Source organism: Zootermopsis nevadensis, unplaced genomic scaffold (genome assembly GCF_977971745.1).
Source record: "Zootermopsis nevadensis isolate Lab colony 2312 unplaced genomic scaffold, Znev_1.0 Znev_ptg000022l, whole genome shotgun sequence".
Classification (NCBI taxonomy): Eukaryota; Metazoa; Arthropoda; class Insecta; order Blattodea; family Termopsidae; genus Zootermopsis; species Zootermopsis nevadensis.
The window spans coordinates 27,162,774-27,184,718 of NW_028259154.1; the positions used below are offsets into that span (position 1 = coordinate 27,162,774).

The 21,945-nt window shown below is 42.1% G+C and overlaps 1 protein-coding gene across 1 annotated transcript in view; it reads right to left on the bottom strand.

Annotated features, from left to right (window-relative positions):
* LOC110829231 (uncharacterized) overlaps positions 1 to 18,180 on the bottom strand; it is a 300,697-nt gene extending 282,517 nt beyond the window's left edge. Inside the window, exon 1 of the mRNA XM_087353953.1 lies at positions 17,765 to 18,180. The gene's annotated coding sequence lies outside the window, so the exon portion shown is untranslated. The remainder of the gene's footprint in view (positions 1 to 17,764) is intronic.
* Between the last annotated feature and the right edge of the window lie 3,765 nt (positions 18,181 to 21,945).

Below are 21,945 nucleotides of genomic sequence, written 5' to 3' on the forward strand. Positions count from 1 at the left end.
TTCTGAAGTGTGTACGCTCTTCCAGAATGTGGAGATACTGAACGAAAATAGAATTTCAGTTATTTAATAGCGGTCGTGGGGCATTAGAGTAAGTAACGTTGAACAGGGAGGCATCTAGCGCGAAGATAGGACACTTTGGTATTATAATGTAATGCATTTTGAAGTATCTTTAATAGCAAAACTTCTCGGAAGAACTTATGATACAAACTTTTCCTTGCATTTTCAATCTTTATAATGCGACCAGAGAACATAAAATATGTTCCACCTTCTTGTCGTTAGCTACAGCAATTTTCAGCGTACAAAAATATCTCACACCTATCTGCACCGCTTCGACAGAAGACATTACTTCACGACTTAAGCGTATGAAAGTCGTACACTAGTATTACTCCACACGTACCACCATTTAAGTGTGTGTGTGTGTGGGGGGGGGGGTGGATACTACAGCGACTGAATTCGTACGTTTTGTGCAGCGACCACTGACGTATTAGGGCGAATGAATTTCTTCACATTCGAAAGAAAGAGCTCATAAATATTTCGCTGAAATAAGCATTGACGCAACCATCCATAAGCAAGTGGTCACGCCATCTCCATGGAAACCATCCATAAGAACAACAGAGCTGGCACAGTGCCCCATCACATCGTGTGGATTTATTTTTTTTTCGTCGCAGAAATGCTTCGTTCAAATTACGTGTTTCGAATCCCTCGGGCACAGGGTCGATATCTCTAGCTCTCAGCGATGGTATCTTATTGTTAATATGACGTTTCGATATTTCTCCGCTGTGCAGGAAGGGATACTTCGGATAATGGCACAGTTGGGATCTGCAATGCCACACACAGGATGTAAGAAGCCGAATTAATCCCGAAAGTGCTATTACAGAAGCCTTCTTGTATAACAGGGATGTGCAGTTTTATCGCCGCGGTGAAGAACACTATACGAAACACACACGAAGGTTGCAGAAGTCGGTTGCGGGCCACTGAAACCGATATCAGATTTATCAAGGTTCAACTTGGACCTCATTTAGAGTAGCATTAAGAAATAAATCACGCTTCGCGTAATGTTATAATCATTACATGTGTAATGTATATAAAGCAGTCGGTGCCACTGGCAGTAATTGGTTCGGGCGAGACACGCCAAGGGTACAGTCACTAGGACGGGAAGGGCAGGCAGGCAGGCCCTTTACCCCGGCACACCCTGTGCGTTATTACCGAGGTTACGCTAAACCGTGGCGGAAGAGAGGAGACGCTCTACCTCTTCTGTCGGAGCAGATAAGGGAGAATGTGGTAATGTGGCTTTACATTACATGACCGAATTTTGATATGCGTCGCGTATGTAGGCTGCGAGGCTCAATAAATTAGATTTCAGAACGTGTCTCGTTTATCTGGAGAGACAGTTACCATGGTAACACAAGACGGGTTACGCAAAGCAAGAAAATGGCTACCGTCTTGCTCTACATCGATACCAACACACAAAAATATAAAATATCATATCACTTTCGAATTGATGAGGCGAGAAGCAAAAGACTGGGGCAGTGTGCACTTCACAAATCAAAATGGCAACACTGACCTCACTTTTTTTTAAAACAAATTATGAGGTCAAATTTGCAACCTTGGAATTGGAAAATATCTGCGTCTAAAATCTTTTTTTTAAAAAAAATATTCACTGGGTCGATCTACCCCTGTAGAATTCTGTTTGGATGATTTATAATCGAAGCATCTGGTGATAGGCTACATAATGAGAAACGGGTACAAATGTTTGCAAAAATCATTAAGGAAAGAAAGCATTAGAAGACACAGTAATGGGCCACCAGGTTCCATAAACGGCGGGTAATTGCTTGACTGAGCTACTATCAGCTTCCCACGAATACTCTGTTCCATGGAGTTTTATCACTGCCTTTACAGGGTCTCAAGAGTTAAAACAATAACAACAGACAGAGCTGCATAACAATAGTGAAGTTTAATTGCAACATTTGGTTGTGTACTTGCAGTCTGTAGAACAGCAGAAATTAATTAACGTCTGTATCTGAAAAGCTAACGCCATATAAACATGAGTGCGGTGGAATTAACAAGTAACTAGTTCCAAAATGTTATCAGCAGAAACACAACATATTCACAAATAAAGTTCTATCACAAACAATAACTTGACCGCTGCTCGTAAATGTTCATAAAATCCAAAAATTAATATTTAACAGTGTTTTTCAGCTTAACAGAGACCTAGTATCAAAACTATTGCACAGCATTAAACAAGTGATTGTTTTCATGGAGAAGTGTTGTGTTCTCTTTGAAGTAAGAACCGTGTTTTGAGTAAGATATTATTACGTAGACACACGTAGGCCTATAATTCGTTAGTTTGAAAAGTGGACGAGAGAAAGTAACTTTGAAGCCACTGTAGTAGTCAAACAATGAAAGATCCATTATCGTGTCCCCGAATTAAATAAAGTTATTACCAAGAATTACTTTACAATCGTCACCTTTAATATCCGCTGTTAACACTGTTCCCAGAATATTTTAATTCTTCCATTATGTCGTATGTTTATAATCTGCCTCTACAAGAATCCTGAAATGACTGCGCAAAGTCTGTTTCCGTTTCAGCTGTTCTTCACACGAAAGGGAATTTCCTCGTCATCAAAGCAACTTTCTCACTCGTCACAAAAAAAAAGTCTACCAAATAAAATCCTATTAAGTGTCGAATTCAACGACTCGTAAACAACAGACACAGACGAGAGAGGGTTTGAAGGGGGAACCTCTGTTGGTCGCTTTCGATTTCTGCAAAAATACGTCAAACGGCGTATTACTCTTTCACAGTTTCAATGTAATTAATTCCCTGTAAAAATTGCAATATAAAATATCCCTGCTCACTTTCTGAATATTAATAAAACCTTTCCTCTGAAACACGACGTAAAGAATGGCAGACGAAAGCAGAGCGGTTGCATTACTTCGTACGCCTGCACATTTGCAGCAGAATTTGTCCTTCTTTGATTTCTTAGTCGCATGAAGCAAGATGGTCTCCTAAATAACGTTTAAAAATTCAGTTCATACCCCAAAGAATACACAACGCGTGTCCCCCAACTCCCAAAAAATTAACACTGGATACAACTGTCATGCGCTCTAAGAGACCACAAGCACGCAGCCTCACCTGCGCGTGCCCCACTGTTTGTGCGCCTAACACACTCTGACGTAATCGTGCCCGCTCAAAGACTCCCCCCCCCTCCCCCCCCCCCCCAGTGGAACACAAACATCGCAGACCTTGAACTCCCCTGCCTTGGATATTATGAGGTCAATCAGATGGAATCCATTTGAGTCCAGTTAAAAGTATCCATTGTGGATGTACGTTCAACATGTGTTCTGTACAGTCAGCCTACTCTCAGTCACGGCCCCTGGTAACATCTTGTACCATTAGCAGGATCGGGACGGTCCCTGATTTTTCTGAGCAAAAGACAATGAGAGAACTGCCTCTGATCGCTAAACGAAGAATGCGAACTTCACTTCAGTGAAGAGAAAACCTCTCCAGGGCCCATCTGCTGCAGCTGTAATTAGACTGACGGGGATATCTTTCTTAGAAGCTAAATCTAATTCCGACAGTAGCGACGGACTATCACCGGTTTCCATGGAAACGTTCATAAGCCTCGTCTCGCAACTTGGAAACTTTCTCAAGTGTTTCGTTGTGCAATACGACAATACCTAATTCTGAGAAATGAAAGCACGACGCTCTCAAGAAGACTTTTTGTGTTTTATTGCCAAAGTTTAAAACTTGCTCTTATGAAGACGGGGCATTTGCTTTGCATGTTCGACAGCGGAGGATTTACTTCCACGCCGAAATTTCAAGCCGTAGCTAAGCAGACGGCGTTAACGAGTAACCAGACAGATGGCAATCGTTTTACAGCGTTGTCCCTTTTAGACACCCCTGCCCTGCATATCAGAACGCTAATGCACCAAATTTATCAGTGACCTTACAAACGGATGACACCAAAGGCCTTAGCGAATCAGGCCCAAGTGATCACTTGTTGATTGTCAATTGACTCTGAATGGGAGACAAACAACAGTCCACGTGTTGCATCTAACGATGCGAACTACGGCTACCGATGGGCCGCGTGCCAGCATCGGTTCACGAGACAGTCTACAGCAAAGCAGGTTCGAGCTTAAGTGATCTGCACGCCTAGAGACCGCGCTGTGCGAGACAATTGTACCTTACGCTCACCTCCTGCAGCTGATGTACCTCGATTACCCTAATTCTTAATTGCTTTATTTTATATAATTAACAGTGATTATATTTCATAGTAAGTTGGAACAAAATGAAATGTATTATATTCTTTTACTTGGCTCCTACTGCATTAGAATTAGAAACATAAGACGCCTTCACACGTGACACAGTAACTGTGACGTCACCAATACCGGAACCACGTGATGTACCGACTGTAATACGTATCAGTGTCTGGTTTTTGAAGCCAATCGTCCCACAAGACAAAGCAGTCAGCAAAGAACAGCGCGGAACGCCAGATAGTAGCAGAATCTTTGAGACATGGTCACGAAATGTCGCCCATTTTGTTATGCAAAGAGACGGTTCACTACGATGTTCAAAACAGCCCACGAAATTGAGAGGAGGGGGCTCAGTCCACACACACGCACGCAATGGTAACACATTTCCATTTAATAACCAGCCGATAAACGAACACGGTCAAATGGACACTTTTGAAGCCCGTGGCGTTCAAACGTTACCTGAATGTATAAAAATATCTTCTCATATATTCATGATATAGGAAAAAGAATGAAACGAAAGTTCGTACAGCCAACGTTCGTTTCATGAAAGGTTTTCAAACGTTGTGTTTTGTCTCGAGGGAAAAATTACAAGCATTATCGCGCATGCAATGATACTGTGTAACTTCGGAAATGCGGGTCTTGTTGACAAAATTAGATCCACCGGCTTTGAAGCTTTAAGTTCGATAGGAATATTTTATTCAAAATCCGCGTGGACGTGAGGACAAACCCCACGCTCTAACACAATGACGCTACGTTATTTACGGATTTGTGTCCATTAATAGAACATTAAGCCCTAGTTAAATCTAGTTCATTGCATCAACGTTGTGAGGACTGAGATAAATACCACACTAAACAGTTTTATAAAAGTCACATTAGATAAGGCAGCAAGCCTTTTGGCTTCAATCTCTGACCGTCTTTACCACAGTGGAAGATTACGTATGATTACCGGAAGGCGGGAAAAGGGAGTTAATAAGACGTAGTCGCCGAGAAATTGAAGCCGCTCAGCTAGTGGAGAAACACACCGGCAACGCGGAACTCGAGAATTCATTACCGACGCAGTTCTGAACTGAAAATTATGTTCGTGCGTTCCTTTCACTGGATTAAATGTTCTCGGAAAGAGAAAATACGAACCACTGAGATAACTGTAGATGGAATTTAATGGCAAAATCCTGTGAGCTGATTTCTCTGCCTCAAGAGTTTGTAAGTTCAGTCTCGCAATGGCGCTCTGTTCTTCCAGCTTAATATACTCAAAGCTCACTTCTAAATTATAAAATATAGTTTACGTCACAACACAGAAAGAAGAAACATACATAAACACTAAAATTGATTTTTAAAGAGTAAAGTCAAAATGTAAGCATCATGACACGAAGAGAAATGCTTCGATGGAGGTACAGCTCCACGGATTCTTAACCTCGACACTAGATGGAGCTTCAGGCTTCTGCAGTTTTATTGTAAGGGAAACAGAAAGAAACAGCTTGCCCCTGTCGAGATTCAAACCCCGGTCTTCCAGTCGGTCACTTAACAACTAACTAAGCGGCACAGCTTCTATGTACACAGAATTTAACAGCTGCATGCGAAGTTGTATACAAGGTGTTGGTAATTACCGGCCCACTCGATGGCTTCCACGTGTTACCTAGGAGACGAGGCTCTGTTAGCCAAGGTGAGAGGAAGATCTCGGACAAGGACCGTGCTGTCTTATTTGCACTGGTGCAAGAGAGTCTGCTTGTGAACTCAATGTTTACTTCTGTAGTCAAACGCCATATGTGGACCCCCAAACACACGTGTTGTAGTTTTTATGATTTTCTGCCACACGGCGCTGGCAGCGCGCAAAGCCTCCAACTCAGCCTCTTCTCGAGAAGGGAACGAATTGCGTTGTTACTACCAGCAGCATTATTAACACTTTTAGAATTTGGAGAAAGACAAGGCAAATCTATTTCAGGATTTGTTCTTCTCAGCCACACTTGAATTAATTAGATCATCGCAATAAATACTGCTGTAAGAAGCTTAATAATTTTTGCCCTCAACATTTTTAGGGTGATAAGACATGGCTTAAAATAATATAAAATTTTGGTCGGAAAACTTGAAGACAGAGATACCTAGCAGTAGATGGAAGTTAATTACATCTGAAGGAAATCGGTTGTGACGGTGTGTATTGGATTCAACTGGCTAAGGACAGGGATCGCTGGCCAACTGCTGTTAATACGGAAATAAACATTCGAGGTTACGTGAAAGGCGAGGAACTTCTTTACTGCCTGAACGACTATCAGCTTATCAAGAAAGAATCTGCTTCATGAAGCCGAAGAGAGTATTTACAAATGCCGCCCTCCTTCAGCAGAGAAACATCACAACTCATAAAGTTTCTTTGATAAGGAAACGAGAGGACACATTTCCTACCAGCAACAGCAGATTCTGCACAGACTCAAACGACGTTGCACATGTAATCAATTACGAGATCAGCTTTCGCTCATTAAATATACCCGTGCTAGAAATTTACCTGCTAATTAATCTTAATACAAGCCTGAAAGTTAAACCCACGACGTTCATGTAAAATGGTTCGGAGTGAGGCCAGCAGATGGGGCGTGCTACAAGATAACAGGTAAATATAACGTTTCTTTGGCTTAAGTCTTTATCCCAAGTCTCTCTCTCGAGCAAAGAAACTGCTTACTGCAGTCATAAAGTGAATTATAACTTTCTATCTAAATATTACCTCACAGAGGGGACACACGTAAATTAGACAGTGCAACGATGCACTACGAAATTATCTCCACATCCGCGTATTTGTGCAACGACGATACAGACAATTTCGTTACATGCAGAATTATTATTTTCATCATTTGTAAAGCTTATCTGATGGATTTGAACATCTTACAGATGCTCATAAACTTGGCGTAATCCCCCATCCAAAGTTTCAGGAGTTAATTTTAAATTTGAACACCCGAGAGGGCCTAATACATGAAAATTTGAAAACGAAGGAGTTTCACTGACAATGTTCGCGTGAGGAACTGTAACGTTTGCACTAAACTCGGAGAGCACGAAGATGCCTTGTCGCACGGATACCTGAAAACAAATTAAGGTTCAATGTTGGTCAGTCCACACGGACCGACCCTAATTCGTAATTTTATTTGCTCTGTGTTTGTTTCCCAAAACACTTCCCTGTCACCACGAATTTGCTCTGTGTTTGTTTCGCGGCGTCTTCTGAAAATGACACGCCCATGGCTGGTCCAATACAGAGACAAGTGGATCCAATGAGAGATCGAGAAGAATCTTCTATGTTTGAAAGACTGAAATCTTCCAATGACATTTCGTCTTTTTATCAGAATACGCCTCTGACTAACACAAAATTACAAAAATAATGTAATCGTTTCGACAATTCCTTTTCTACGCTCATATATGGAGCCAAGAATAAGTCTGTTGAGGGCTATCGACGTTTCTTCATACCAAATTTCACAGCTGAAGGCGGATATGACTCAAACGGGCTTCTTAAAATACCACCGTCTCTTAAAATGAAGTTAATTTTCGCCTGAAAATGTAACCAAAGTTAAGCGGGCGATAAACCACAAACATGTGTATAATATTCAAGAACTGTGGTTTGTAACCAGCTCAAAATCAGTTTATTCCTTGGACGTTTGAGCCTAATTTCCACATTATTTATGCCATAACCTATTGCATATTGCTTTGCGTTTCAACCAGTCGGAAAACCTGAAGAGGGAAAACGACGTCGGAGACGTAGAAGTAAATGGGAGGATAATATTAAAACTAATTTACTTTCTGGCCTAAAATGAAGTGGCTCAGGACGGCCTCTTGTAAACATCGTAATGAACCTTCGGATTTAATAAAAGGAAAATAATTTCTGACCACGTGAGCTACCATCGGCTTCTCGAAAAGAAATCTGTTCCGCCCGTCACAATGTTTACCCTTGAATCCACTTACCAAACGCATTCAAATTTGCGTTAATAATCTCGCTGAAGACCTCGCTCCAGACACGACGCAGCGAGGTTCTACCGGAGCAGATCGGGTATCATTTTCTCCATCAACGTCCTTATTAACCTGGCTACGTCGATTTTAATTAAATTTCACGCGAGTGTAAAGCGGTCCTCGCTACCAGAGAACGAGCAAATTAATATCACACCTCTAAACAGAAGCCTTGCAAATTGCTTCATTTGCAAGGCACAAGGCGACGCTTTGCCATGACACAGAAAAGAAAAATGCTACCTCTGAGTTATGCTGTTTTCACGTGAAATGCCCTAACGAAATATTTTGTCTGCCCGTGTGTTTATCGAATGTTTGCGGACTGTGATACGTTCCTACTTAAGATCCAGCTTAAATTCTAATCTCATGCGTGCCTACTACACCTCCGTTCGGCTTTTCTAACCAAAAGAAGTCTTAACATCTGCTTCTCGAAGAGCACGTGCCCTACGGAGCTGACTCCAACAAGCTGCGAACTGCGCCTTCATAGGTCAACAAAGGAACACGCACAAAGCCACTATTCCGCCGATGTAAACGCTAATTATCGTAGGAGTTCAGAAACTATGAAACAACTCCAAAATGTACGTGCCGGAGAGGTTTTATAACCAACCTCACTTCCCTTACAATGGAAGTGAGGCATCACTTCACTAGACCTAATAAAAACTTTGTGGCCTTTATCTGAAAATACGGAGAGCCCAGTACTTGCGGGCGAATCTTAACTTCAAGGGACTTCGTAAGTGATGATACGCGGTGCTTCCAGCGTTCTACTTTAAATTTGACAAAACTGGCTTTGACATCCGTGCAAATATTAAAATTGCCTGATAACATAAAGCGAGCGAGTGAAACGTATTGCTCTATTTAAAAATAAATATTTTGAGGTCACAAACCTGAAACCTCACTCTCTCATTTAGTTTATCAACCCTGAGGGCAGTCAGCAGCAAATTCTGATCTGAGAGGACGTTCGTGGGTTATTTAACGACGCTCTAAACGACAGAGACTACTTAGCGTACACGAATGCGATGAGGGTGCCATTAGGCGTTAATTACGAGGGGGCGGTCTGCATAAAGACAATGTCTTGCCAGGGGAGACATCAAAGTCCTGATTCACCACACGGACCTAGATTCCGATCTGCTGTTTCTTGAATACAATTTGGATACGTGCCACTGTGCTAACCTGTGCTTGATTTTATCGGCTATACGATCCGAGAAAACCATGAAAAACTGAAATTACACGTCCCCGAGGTAAATACTCGAACAGCGTCGCTTCGGAGCCCTTAAAAAGGGCTTCCGAAATTTAATACATACAGTAAATAAAAGAAAGGGCATTGCAAAGCGAAATTATTGATGCTTTAAGACTCTGGAGGGAGAAAAGACGAAGTAACTTACGTCTGGAAAGTAGCTTAAAATGGAGGGAAGAGTGATATTAGAAAGGATGTTAAAGTCACAGAAAGGAAGAACGTTAAAAATTATTAGTCCGTGAAAATAAATTTTGGTCCTTTAAAATGCACGCAGTAAGAATGGTAAGACTCAAATAGACAACAAGCCAGGCGCATGCAGTCCGTTCGTCAGCTGTTAAATAATTTATTTTATCGGAGGTACGAGACGAAGTTAAACGTCAGTGCACTGAGACGACCCCTATTTGCGTGACAACAGAAATCTGTCTATATTATCAGTGAAAACATAATTACGGGTGATTAAAAACTGTGAATTTGCGATGTTTACAAAGGTAACAAAAAAGTTTGGAATAAAAGGAAACAAATAAAAAAGGCACGAAGAAAGGCCAACGCCCCGAAATATCTGACCAGTAATATTGCCAACAAACACGAAGGTATGGCTCTCATAAAACACGATCTATATAAACTTCAGAGGTAACCCAGTCTTTAAATAAGCCGTCGCACGAACATTTATGAATCTGCATATTTATTAAGACAATTGCTATTATTCCCCTTCGCCAGTATTCCGTCATCCACGCTGCAAATTAAACTCTCGCCATTCAACCAAAATCCTGTGGACACGGACCTAGGCTTTTCGTGGTTTGTCCCAGTCTCTCTCTGAAATTCCTCTGGCATTATCCAAGAGAAAGCAGGCAATAATCGATTCGCTCCGAATTCTTAACTCACAATGTCTGCTCCTTCGTGATCCTACAGGTAACAAAGCTTCTTCGTTAGTAAACCGAGAAGATAGGATAAGACAAGCGTGCTGTCTGTTTGCAAGATTCATTTTAATACGGATGAAATTAAAGCCACCCTCGGCTTTGGCACGCCATGGCGAAGAGGCAAGACTGCAAACATTAATCTGAGAGGTCAGACGATGGCGTGATGCTTGATTAATTCGAAAGAACTGCAATTCCATTCCAAATGCTGATACAGCGACGTAACGGTCCCAAAGGAACGCGGATTTAGCATTACGGCGAAAAAGCCTGAAAAACCTAGTTCCGGGTGCGGCGTCTTACTTAGTTATAACACCCGACCCCGTCCGCTGCCACCAAACTGCCCGAGCATAAATTTAAACAAATAAAATATATTTCCACAACTAATCTCAGCGGGATTCTATTTCACTTTGGTTTAATACAACTTTTTCTTCTACTTACAAAATTTGTCGTTAAAAAAAACTCTGCGGCTGTTTCAATTGTAAGAATTACATAAAACAGAATTTATGAGAAGGTTCCCAAACCGTCACAGTTCAGAATTTCAGCCAAATGATTCACTATCTTTCACTATACATACTTTCACGCACAAAACACGCATTTCGCAAAAAATTCCTGCCGTCAAACGCGACATTTCTGATAAATAAAACAGAGTCGAACCCACTGTTTCAACTGAAGCAGAGCGTGAGGTTATTTTTTATAGCGTATTAATGTATGTTCACGTTTTATTATAATAAATTTATCAGTAGCTCTGCATTGCCAGAAACTGAATAATGACCCATTTATTATTACTCCATGCTAATAACGTATAAAACACAGAAACTGATCAAATAATGTTCAGAGCATAATTCAATTTCCCCCCAAAACAAAATTAACATAGCCACACTTTACAAGCAGATCACTGAACTGAATACCACGTCGAAAAACTGCATGGGCTTATAATAATTCCAAAGCGAATAAAAATACAAAGTGAATTCTGATCTGTCCCTTGAAATATTAAAACGAGATTGTAAATAATGAATAGTTTGCAGCAGATCAATGGAAAAAATCAACAAATATCTGCGATGGCGTGGATGTGGTATGAAAAATATTATTATACATCGCATTATAATACAAACACAGATGTTTGAGTTCATATTCGGCGTGTTTGATGTACCGAACAAAGTTCGTATTGCAGACAAACTTTCACACAAGAACAAACCAAGGATCGCAATCAAAGACTGGGAATAAGAAAGCTTAACACCCGACGTCTGCTCTGTCAACGTTAACTGAAGTTCGCTCCGAGTTCAGGAACCACTCGTTAGAGATAAAGACGTTTAATTCAAACAGCAGCTTAAGTGGCTGGCAGAGGAGATAATTTGAATGAAGTCTGTAATTTTCTCTGACTGGGATCGCTCAAACGAAGCAAACGAATTCAATTTCACGCCACACGAATCCCGGCTCGTGCCTCACAGGTTGCATTCAGCAGCCTGGAAGATAGGCCACAGTACTGACATCGTCTCGGGTCCACGGGAAGCCAGCGATGTCCCCTGCTCTGAGTGACTCCAATTATAATTCCGCAGAACACAAATCCTCTGCTTGCCACTGATTGCCATCCTGCCACTATCGTTACCCAACGTCTGTCAAAACAAGCGTAAAATTTTTTACAGCTGAAAACCAAGCAAACAATGATTTAGAGACACGAGTCTTTTGTTCAGTGATAAGTGTATGACTTACCGAAAGACGCAGACACGTGACAAGCAAGGCACATTTTAATCACAAAATCTTAAGGGCAGATGTGAAGATAATATTAAAAATTACTTAAGAAAGTCTGTATAGTGTAACATCCCGAAGTGTTATGCTGATTGTTGGCTCATCTGTCTTCACTAACTAGAACAACATGTTTCGATCCAATGTGGACATCATCAGGCTCAATTCCCAGCCTTTATGTCATTGTACTAAGAACCGTATCTTTTCCTGTCCATGTCACTTACGATTTAAGAAACATGGGTGTGGAATGGATTAATCTAGCTCATTGCAGGATCTGGCGGCAGGCTGTTGTGAGCACGGTAATGAACGTTCTGCTTACATACACGACAGCGCACTTGTGAATAGCTGAGCGACTATTAGCTTATCAATAAGAGGTCCGCTCCATGCACATTTTCAGTATCCTGCCAGGAAATGTTCTTGTCGATTCACAGTCATGTACAAGCAGACGCAAAAGTGTGCGGGCTTGGGATTTGCTGTACAAAGCCCCCCCCCCCCCAAATTCATTACGGTTAAACGAGGTCCCGATACAATCGCAGCTTCAAAAGGGCTGACACCGCAGATGTAAAAGGGCGAGATGATAAAGTTTCTGCTACATTTCACCGCTCTTAGTTACAAAGCAAAAATACTTGTAGACCAGTCGCCGTCCGGTCAACTTAACTTACTCGTCCGGAAACAAGGACCTTAATAACACTTTGAAGCACGAAGCACATCTAAATAATACTTAAAAATCCAGACCCTACCTCAAAGAGAACACTCAGGTCAGTTGGTCAGTGATGTTCCGGGATATAAGAGTTACTTACTCTGCGAATCATGCAAACACGTAAGTGAACTGTGGATAAATCACAGATTAGCCCAGCTGAGCGACTATCAGTTTCTGACGAACGACTCTGCTTCGTGGAGTCAGTTGTCATCGGAACGTAGACTGGCGCTGTGGTGGAACTGGGCTCGCTGTTTGTTCTCGTTTCAATTGTGGTCGGTATTAAAGCACTCATTCATCCCACTTTATTTTTATTTCAACGAAACATTAAAATTACGACCCCCGGTCTGTCTCTCTTTTTCATATTTAATCTTGCTTTCTGGCTAACCAGAATGGATTCCTTTGTTTCAGCATTGTGCGTGCGTGCGTGTGTGTGGTACGCCATTCACTCTGCCCTATTAGTTCTAATTTACTCACTCGCTCGCTCTTTCATCGTCCTGTATCCATTCGCTTTTATACATAAAGTAACCAGAATAATAATACACGAAGCATGTTTCCAGAGTAAATAATTATTCCTTTTGACAGAATTCTTCTGTTATCACACACTGTTCAAGCGATAAAATTAGGCTGACGTTTGAGGTACACCTAAACACTTAATGAGACTACTGATTAACTTCCACTCTCGTGTTTTTAAAGTTTATAATTCTTTTTATTTCTGTAAATCGAATACGCTACCTGTCCATTGCAACCGACGCACAATTTTTCTACCCCATTCAGCGGCGGACTATTTCTATAAAATTTCACTCTTTCCGCTTGTAGCTATTTGGCTAAGTACGCGGTACTTAATAATTTTGTAACGCAGCTGAGCGACATTGGAACGGCCTGTGAAGACGTCATGTAAGGCATGTTTTATCTCACGTCGCATGCCTATGTTTTATGCATATTTCTATCAGTACTCAATGTTAAACTTGCTGGATGAATTTAGTTTGTACGCAAATTACTGATTTACAAAGCCATTTAAAAATGGTCCATAAACGATATTTCCATTTCCTTATATACCGACATTAATAAAAGAACTATTTAAAAACAGTACCCTGAAGATGGAGGGACGCGTTCCTCCGAAATGTAGGCCACCATCTACAAGTTTACATGGTGTCACAGCCCACATTTCTACTGCCTATGCGTTAAGTGATATACATTTAAGAAGTCCAGGGCAAACTATTAATGGTATCGAATTAATTGACCTATAAAAATCTACATACGACGTAAATTTATTTTGATACAAAATCTCCGGCCGCCTGCACCCGATAGTAACACTTTGCGTCCAGGAATGTTGTGGGAAAAAAAATTCTAAACCTACTGGATACTTAAATTTTCAAGACGGAATCTTGGACTCTTAAATTTCCATTAAGCCTACACTTATAAGGGCCACGTGTGTGTCTGAAGTAGCAGTTTGCGACACCTTTACTTAATTCCACGACTAAGTGACGTTTTCCAGACGCATCAAATAACTTAACTACAGGGCGTTCTTTCGCCTGTCCTCATTTATTCAGTTGCCGTGGTAAATTCATCCCCTTTGCGCACAGCCTGTTTGTCCCACTTGGATCAGTCATTCTTGAAAAACTGATAGTCGCACAGCTGTCAAGAAATCCCCGGAACATGGAACCCAAATGTTCTTTATCGTGTTCACTTGAATCCTAACCTGAGCCACGTATTTAAGACTCACTTTAAAATTAGAAACCATTCCCATCTACACACAGGCATTCCAAATGGTCTCTTATAATAGGGTTTTCCAACTAAAATTCTTTAAGCATTTCAAGTTTTCCCCCCACGTTTGATCCTCCTCGACCATAACTGATGAAATGCAAAGTAACACAGTCTCCAATACCTTAATATCCTTTCGTGTCGAATACATTACTTTAACCGCAATGGTTTGCTTGGTACGCCGTCCATCGATCAATAACACAAGCTTTAGTTTAAATTATTAGCACTTTAGCGGCAAACAGAAGTCCGCGAGTCACAATGTCTAGAACTTTAGGTATTAATTCATATTCAATATGTATATGTAGGACAACACAGTTCAAGGTCATCGGAAATAGGAAGCATTAGGGTTCTGAACCAGGCAGAACAAAATTATAACCCTGTCCTCGTCAGAGCACTGTTTCGTGTAGACCAGGTACACGTCGCCCTGCTTCCAGAACATCGCACGACAGATGCCCCGTCCACGCCGTCGTGGCACCCTCTGCCATCATTAGCACAGCGCAGTTCCGCCCGCGTTTGTTTGTAATCAATACCTCGTGACTTGTGTCACCCTAATCAGTCAAAGCTACAACCAGACATGACCCCTGGAAAGCTGACCGTACCCTCGCTCTCCATACGAAACGTTGGTGCAACAGATACGCTGTACATTTGTATCCAGAAGTATCAGGTTCGAATTCCTGTTGGTTTAAAATTACTTTCCTCAGGAAAATTATTTAAGATTGCTTTCAAGTACGTCATTTCCGCCACCTTCCAAAGCCGCGATATTCTCATGATCATGTATGCGTCTGATTCGACGTTATATAACGTCCGCAGTTGAAGAACGTCGTAGAATAAACCAAAAATTGGTTAAATATGTGTCAGGGGGTTCTGCGTCGCTCGTGGTTACATTTTGTTTTGGGTTCAGTACCATGGGGCATCTCAGCTAGGGCAGAACTGATCAATGACAGGTTGTGTTCCTTAGGACTGTCGTGGTATCTTCCCAAATAACCAGGTAAAACGCCTCGCGGGGAATTACAGATTCCTCAAGACTTACTTCGCCCTGCAACGCACATTAATTGCGAAAATTTTGTGTCGATGTTCACAGGGACCAAAGGTGTGAATTTCGAACTACATTAATTTGTCTAAGGCTGTGAAATTACTTTTGAACCCACTCGTACGAGGCGCCATCTAAAAATGTGAACTACACGTCACACGATCGATGAAGCTTGTCAAATTTCGTTGCTACAGACGTTAAATAATTATAACTCAATTTCTTTCCTCAAAGCAAACATTTGTGAGTTCGCTCAAAAACGTAAATTCAAAACCTAACGCTTCGTAACGCGGGCGCAGTCAGAAAGCTCTCGATTTTTTCTCTCCCGCTCGATAGGGGCTACGCGCTACAAGAACAGACCATCTGCATTTTTAACCGTGAACTGCTAGCAGCTGTCAATGGCTCTGCTTACAAAATGCAATCAACTTATCCTTGGTCCTGAAATTTCTGGTTGGCTTTACGTACTCAAACGAGGAGGAACGTAGGGACGTCGGCATGCTGTAAGAGCTAGAATATTCGATCAGTGAGTGAGTGACTGAGACAAACTGCGGTAGCCGTCACATCCACTTCAACTAGAGACAAATGAATGGTCGTAACCCGCAAACACGCGAGACTCCAGCATGTTTAATCAACCGCTTAACAAATCCCGATTGTCTGTCAATTTAGCTACCCTTCCCACCCCATCGGTTTCCCTGCCATCAACTTAACACACGTGTTTTTTGTTGTTTATTTAACAACGATTTATCGAACGTCGCGGTTAAGTGATTGCGCTCAGAAGGGCTTTGGGTCGGCCTCGAAACAGACTTAAGCATTTCATAGTTTTCCTTAGTCCCTCCAGGCACAAGCGGGGACACTACCTGAAATCAGGCCATGACCGCTTCCTTCCATATCCCTGCTATCCGTTATCACTCGTGATCCTGTCACCAGGCGCCGTGTAACCTTGAGTTGCTGACAGATTAATAGAAAATAAAAGGATTGCAAAGACATACTCTTTGGAGTACACAAAACTTCCAAAGGCGGTGCCGTCGGTAGGTTGCTTCGTCGATAATGTTATCCGAGGTCGTTGTCGAGAGCCAACAACGACCTTTGTTGCAACATGGGTTTCAAAAATTATCCCCGGTCGCGCTTTGCATAATTCCTATGGAAAGCGAAAGACATAAATGATTTGTTGATCACGCCAGAGCGTAACAAACACGTAAAACGCGTTTGTATCCCCAGAGAACACGCAGAATGAGTCGATTTTTAAACAGCGCACAGGAGATGAAAGACTCTTTGTTAGTATCTGCCACAAAACGAGAAAAAAAACACGAAAATCACCCGTGGGGATAGCTAGTCTACGGGTAGGGACCTCCCGATCTCAAAGCTGCTGACCAATACTCCCACACCCGGATATCCTTCCTTTGAGGAACTGCTTAAATCAAAATAATAGATTATCTCGGAATGTTGTGAGCTCAAAACTTAGGAAATGTAGGAATCCCACTGAAATGACGAGACTCTATGTCGTGTTAGTTAACTAATATAAGAGATTTTGCCACCAATTTCCCGTCTAAATGAATCAGCAGCACCCACGATACGTGGCATGACATGCCATAACTTTATTTTAGCTAAGAATACTCCCTTACATGGAAATGCATGTTTAAACAAATCATCTCCAGTCGAGGTAGGAAGGACTCCGTCAGTCGTGACGGGGTTCGAACGCAGTACCTGCAAGGCCGAGTCACATTTGTGTTATTAGTGTAAACACGCGACTCAACTGAACTTGCCTGAGAAGTTGGAGTCTGTGTAAAAGAACAAATTCTCACTCCACAAAAGACAGAGCAGGGCGACTACGTATTTGCTCTCCTTACGAAGCAATTTCACAAACTCGGGGTAGATGTTACGACATTATGACGTTACGGAAGGTCACTTATTGTAATGATCTATTCCTGTCAATTTATTCCCACTTAAAATAGAGTGAAGAATTGATTATATCCAGCTCAGAGCTTCGCATTTAAACCACTCGTAATGTAAGCAGTCGGGAATCAAACTGCGATGTTTTAATTAAAAACCGCTTAAGTTACCTGATCCAAACTTACTTACAGTTCAACTGCTAGTTGTTGCTGCTTAAAATAGTTCATGGCCACTCAACCATTGCTCAATTTTAGTTGCCGTCTTGATCTTACCTTGCTCCGGTAGATCGTGTAGAATTGTGCCTGTCCGGGTAACGAACTCGGTCAAATGCGGCGCGCAAGTTTGTTTAAAAGTGACAGCACCACGAATGTTTTCTGAAGTTCGCGTAACATCAAAATACAATATTCAACGCGCACATTACAACCTTTAAAAACAAAGCTGACACTTACGCTTACACAGATACTAAAAGAAGTATTAACTATTACTACGAATTGTAAAAGTATTATTACGTATTACAACGCCAATAGAACTGTGAAAGTCTTTACACACGAAGAAACTTAATTGAACTGCAATCTACAAAGTGCTAATGATTATGGTATTACACCGTATCTGCGCAAAAACGTCATTTCAACGTCAGAAAAATTGTGTAAGTGTAGGCATGTAGCAATACTCGCTTGCCCACAAATCTCGTACGCACGACCTGTAATGCTATCGGCGCACGACAGACATCTGCCAACGGCACCCCGAGACATTACAGCCGAACATTCCCGATTATCCACGGAAACGTGCGAAAGGCTGAAAGAACGATCTATATAAAGGGAGATAGAAACACGCCCCCCCCTCACAAATTTCTTCTTTCAAAAAACTTTTCAAGAACGTTACATTTTATATCTTACATCATCCAAAAAGAAAAATAACTCAGAAATCGCGTGGATATTTGCTGGTAAATTTAATATTCCGGGGAAGTTTTAGGAAATGCCAGCTTGGCTTGCTTACCTGTCTGTATTTATACCTCGTCTTATGGTTACCTTAACAAGCAATTTCGGTGAGGATGGATACCAGCCCAGCCCATGCGATCCACATCCCGAGGCTATACTTTGAACCGAAGCAATGTAAAGTTTCAGTGCACGCAGAATTTCGCATCCAAAGGAACGCAAAGCAGCACGGGGCGAAGTTGTCGCGTTCCCTGAAGCAAGGAACCTCTCCTTTGCACTTTCACGAATTTAAGAAACATTAGCCTAAGTACAACGCTAACCAGCAGTAGGCGTGGGTTAGGGCGGGGTACACAAGGAATGAATACAGAATTCTGCCAGGGAAGTCTTTTGAAAAAGCCTCAGTTGCAAGATCTAGAAGAAGATGGTAGGATAACAACAAGACAGATCTCACGGGTCAGGTGGTGAAATTGTGCAGGGCCGAATCCAATGGCGGGCTATGACACCAGTGGTGTCGCGATCCATTTATCAAAGTTAATAATCATTTGGGTGTGTCCCCAGTACATACGAAATGGCTGGATTACGCACGTGGAGGCAACACCGGTATTTCTCTGGAGGGACTGAAGAAAATCACGAGACGGGCTGCGTTCGGGTCCTCCCAATTATGAAGTAGGCGTGCCAACTGTTAAAACAGCGATGTTCTGTCAGTCCAGTTCTCTACAGACGAAACTGGGTTCATCCGAGCAACAAGTTCCATCTGGTACGAAGGCTCGTGGAAAAAGTCAAATTAGTTCAGAAGCCGCGAGCCTACAAGATGACCTAATGTTTCGCTGTGCCCCAAAAGCACAGTAATTGCTACTTTATTTAAACATTAGCCATTCGGCATATAAATAAAGAATTTTGTATTAAATTGGGGGGGGGGGGTCTTTTGTAATGGAGCTTCTGATAATTATTTTGAGTACAAAGGATCAGTCACACGTGAAGCTTTAATTACTGTTTCCAACACTGAATTTTCGTCAAGGATAATCACAAATTGCAACACAGAACAAAAATGATCTGCATCATTTTAATGAGTTTTGAGCACGACGTGAACGAGATTCACCGCGAAAGTTTGGTGCTAGGGACAGAGACACTTAATACTGCAAGCGGACTTTTCATTTTGTGACCTCCCGCAGCCCTCACGAAAGATGGACGTAATCTGCTGTCTGTCAACTCGACAATAGCTGGACGGATTTGGATGAAATTTGGTATGGCCACTATGCCGCTGAGGACTACTCTACAATCAAACTTTCTAGTTTCCTACATTCCGAAATACCAATAGAGAGGACGAACAGAATGTTCAGGTTGTCAACAAGTCACTCTTGCACTAATGTGAACGAAAAACAACTCGTGGGTTGGTCGTGTCCGTCTGTCTGTCCCACCGCAGATTCAGTTCCATTGTTTGATAACAATAGGTTTAAAACTCCCATTGCTGTAACCAACAATTGAAACAAAGGGAACTCGGATCACAGAGCAAAAAATAACAAATTTCATTGTTAGAAGACATTGTTGCGTGAGAATGATTCGGGTACGGTTAGTGCAGAAACGAACAAAAACGTAACAATAAAATTTGCATGGCATTAGTGCAAGAATGTCTTGGGGAACAAAAGTGAACTGGTTACTCACTAGCAAAAGGACGACCTACGTCATGTGGGGGAGACAAACGCCTTTGAAATGTTGGTGTACTCCAAAGAGTACGCCTTTCCAAACTCGTTCTACGTCCGTGGAATCTGCGTTCCTCGCTGAGAACTGGTACAGGAGCCTCGAGATTTGGTTCAAATGAGACTTACAGAAGAAATTAAGATGGCTGCATTCTGTAACATACTGACCGACGTTTCAGAGGAACTTACTGCCCTCATTTTCAGGGACTGATGATGGAGTTACATACGTTCCAGAAGAATTTTCAGTCACGTAAACATTTAACGCACGACGAATAATTTCTGATGTTAAACCTGAATTACGTGGAAAATGATTCCTATAACTGATCGATAATACGATCTGCAGATTTCGGAATGCGTTCCCAAGATCTGTTTGCTGTCTCGGAGATGAACGATCCTGAGGAACTAAGTCAATTTAAATACATACGTTAAAACAGCCTCACACAAATTGTCCTTAACTCACGACGTAACAACTTTATCATAGACACAGCGCTGGGTCGTGCTTCACAAAGGGCACAAACTCTCCTTCAAAAGTCATTGTCCTGTACCGAAGAGACTTTACTCGCAAGGGGCTGAACCCCTTCGTCTCTCTCAGATGACCGGGTCAGACAGTACAAAGTGACACGTGCAAGGTCCACCCCTGTTCAGTTATTCCACGCTCTGAGCATCTAAAAAGAGAAGACCGAATGAAATCCATTAATCCATTAATGAAAGATTTCCGGTAATCAAGAAGGTCAAGGCACTTAACGTCCTCTTTGAAGCCACGTCGTAGTTACGAGCTGTTCTCTAAAAGACTCCCGCCTCTGTTCCTCCGTCCCTGGCATCGAGACGCCTTGTGTTTTCTTTGAAGTGGTAGCCGAATTTTTAAATATTAATCAGATTAGATTGGTCCGTCAAATGGTGGTAACTCCCTCTGCTGTCGGGGACATTTTGAATTCTGGATAAGTTTGATGAATGTATTCTGAGGTTAAAATCTTCATTATAAAGTAAGTTATTATTTGTGGTGACAATATTTATACCGAGAACATCGTATTTCATTACCTTAATACTTAAGGAAAACGGTGATGTGTGAGCTGACAACTTCAGTTAAGTAGAAGTTCCGCATCCCGCACATTTCTCTCTGTTAAGCCGTCCCTGTGGCAGGGATCGTTAGTAGGACGAGGAAGACACGCGCTGATGAGGCCAATTCCTGGTACACGAGCAACTGGCTTTGGAAAAAGTTTGGATCCAGGAAACTGTAATCCGATCTTCTGTGTCGTGTTTGAGGTTCTGTTTGTCTTCGAGGTCTACGAGAGGAGATCAGGCGGTAAGTCTTTGCACCGAGGCCGTCGTGGTCAGTATTCGTACCGCGCCCAAGATGAGACACAAGGAACACAAAGATACAGGAACTGCAGATTATGAAATGAAGACGAGTGGTAAACTACGAACACTCTCTGGACCAGGGGATAAAGTGTGCACCGAGTAATACAGACAGACAGACAGACATGCACAAATGAACGTGAGCACTCTTTTGTACGCCACGCCGACGCGTTCTTCCTGGTACAAGGGGCGATCTCGGCAAAACGATTTCTAGTCGGGTACGTACATCCAGCTAAAATATAAAACAGATCGTGTGCTCAGCTAAGCAAAATACCACGAAGACGTATGGGAGACTGAAGGTCTAACTCCACTCATTATCCTCTGAAGTCGACGAACATCAGTTCTTAGATTCACGCCCCGGCAGCTTTAAACCTCGATAAATATTCGACAGGAGGCCGCGTGGGCCCCAGAGGCGGCCTCGAAACAGTGACAATAAAATGGGGGATCGGTTTGCGGGAGGCGATC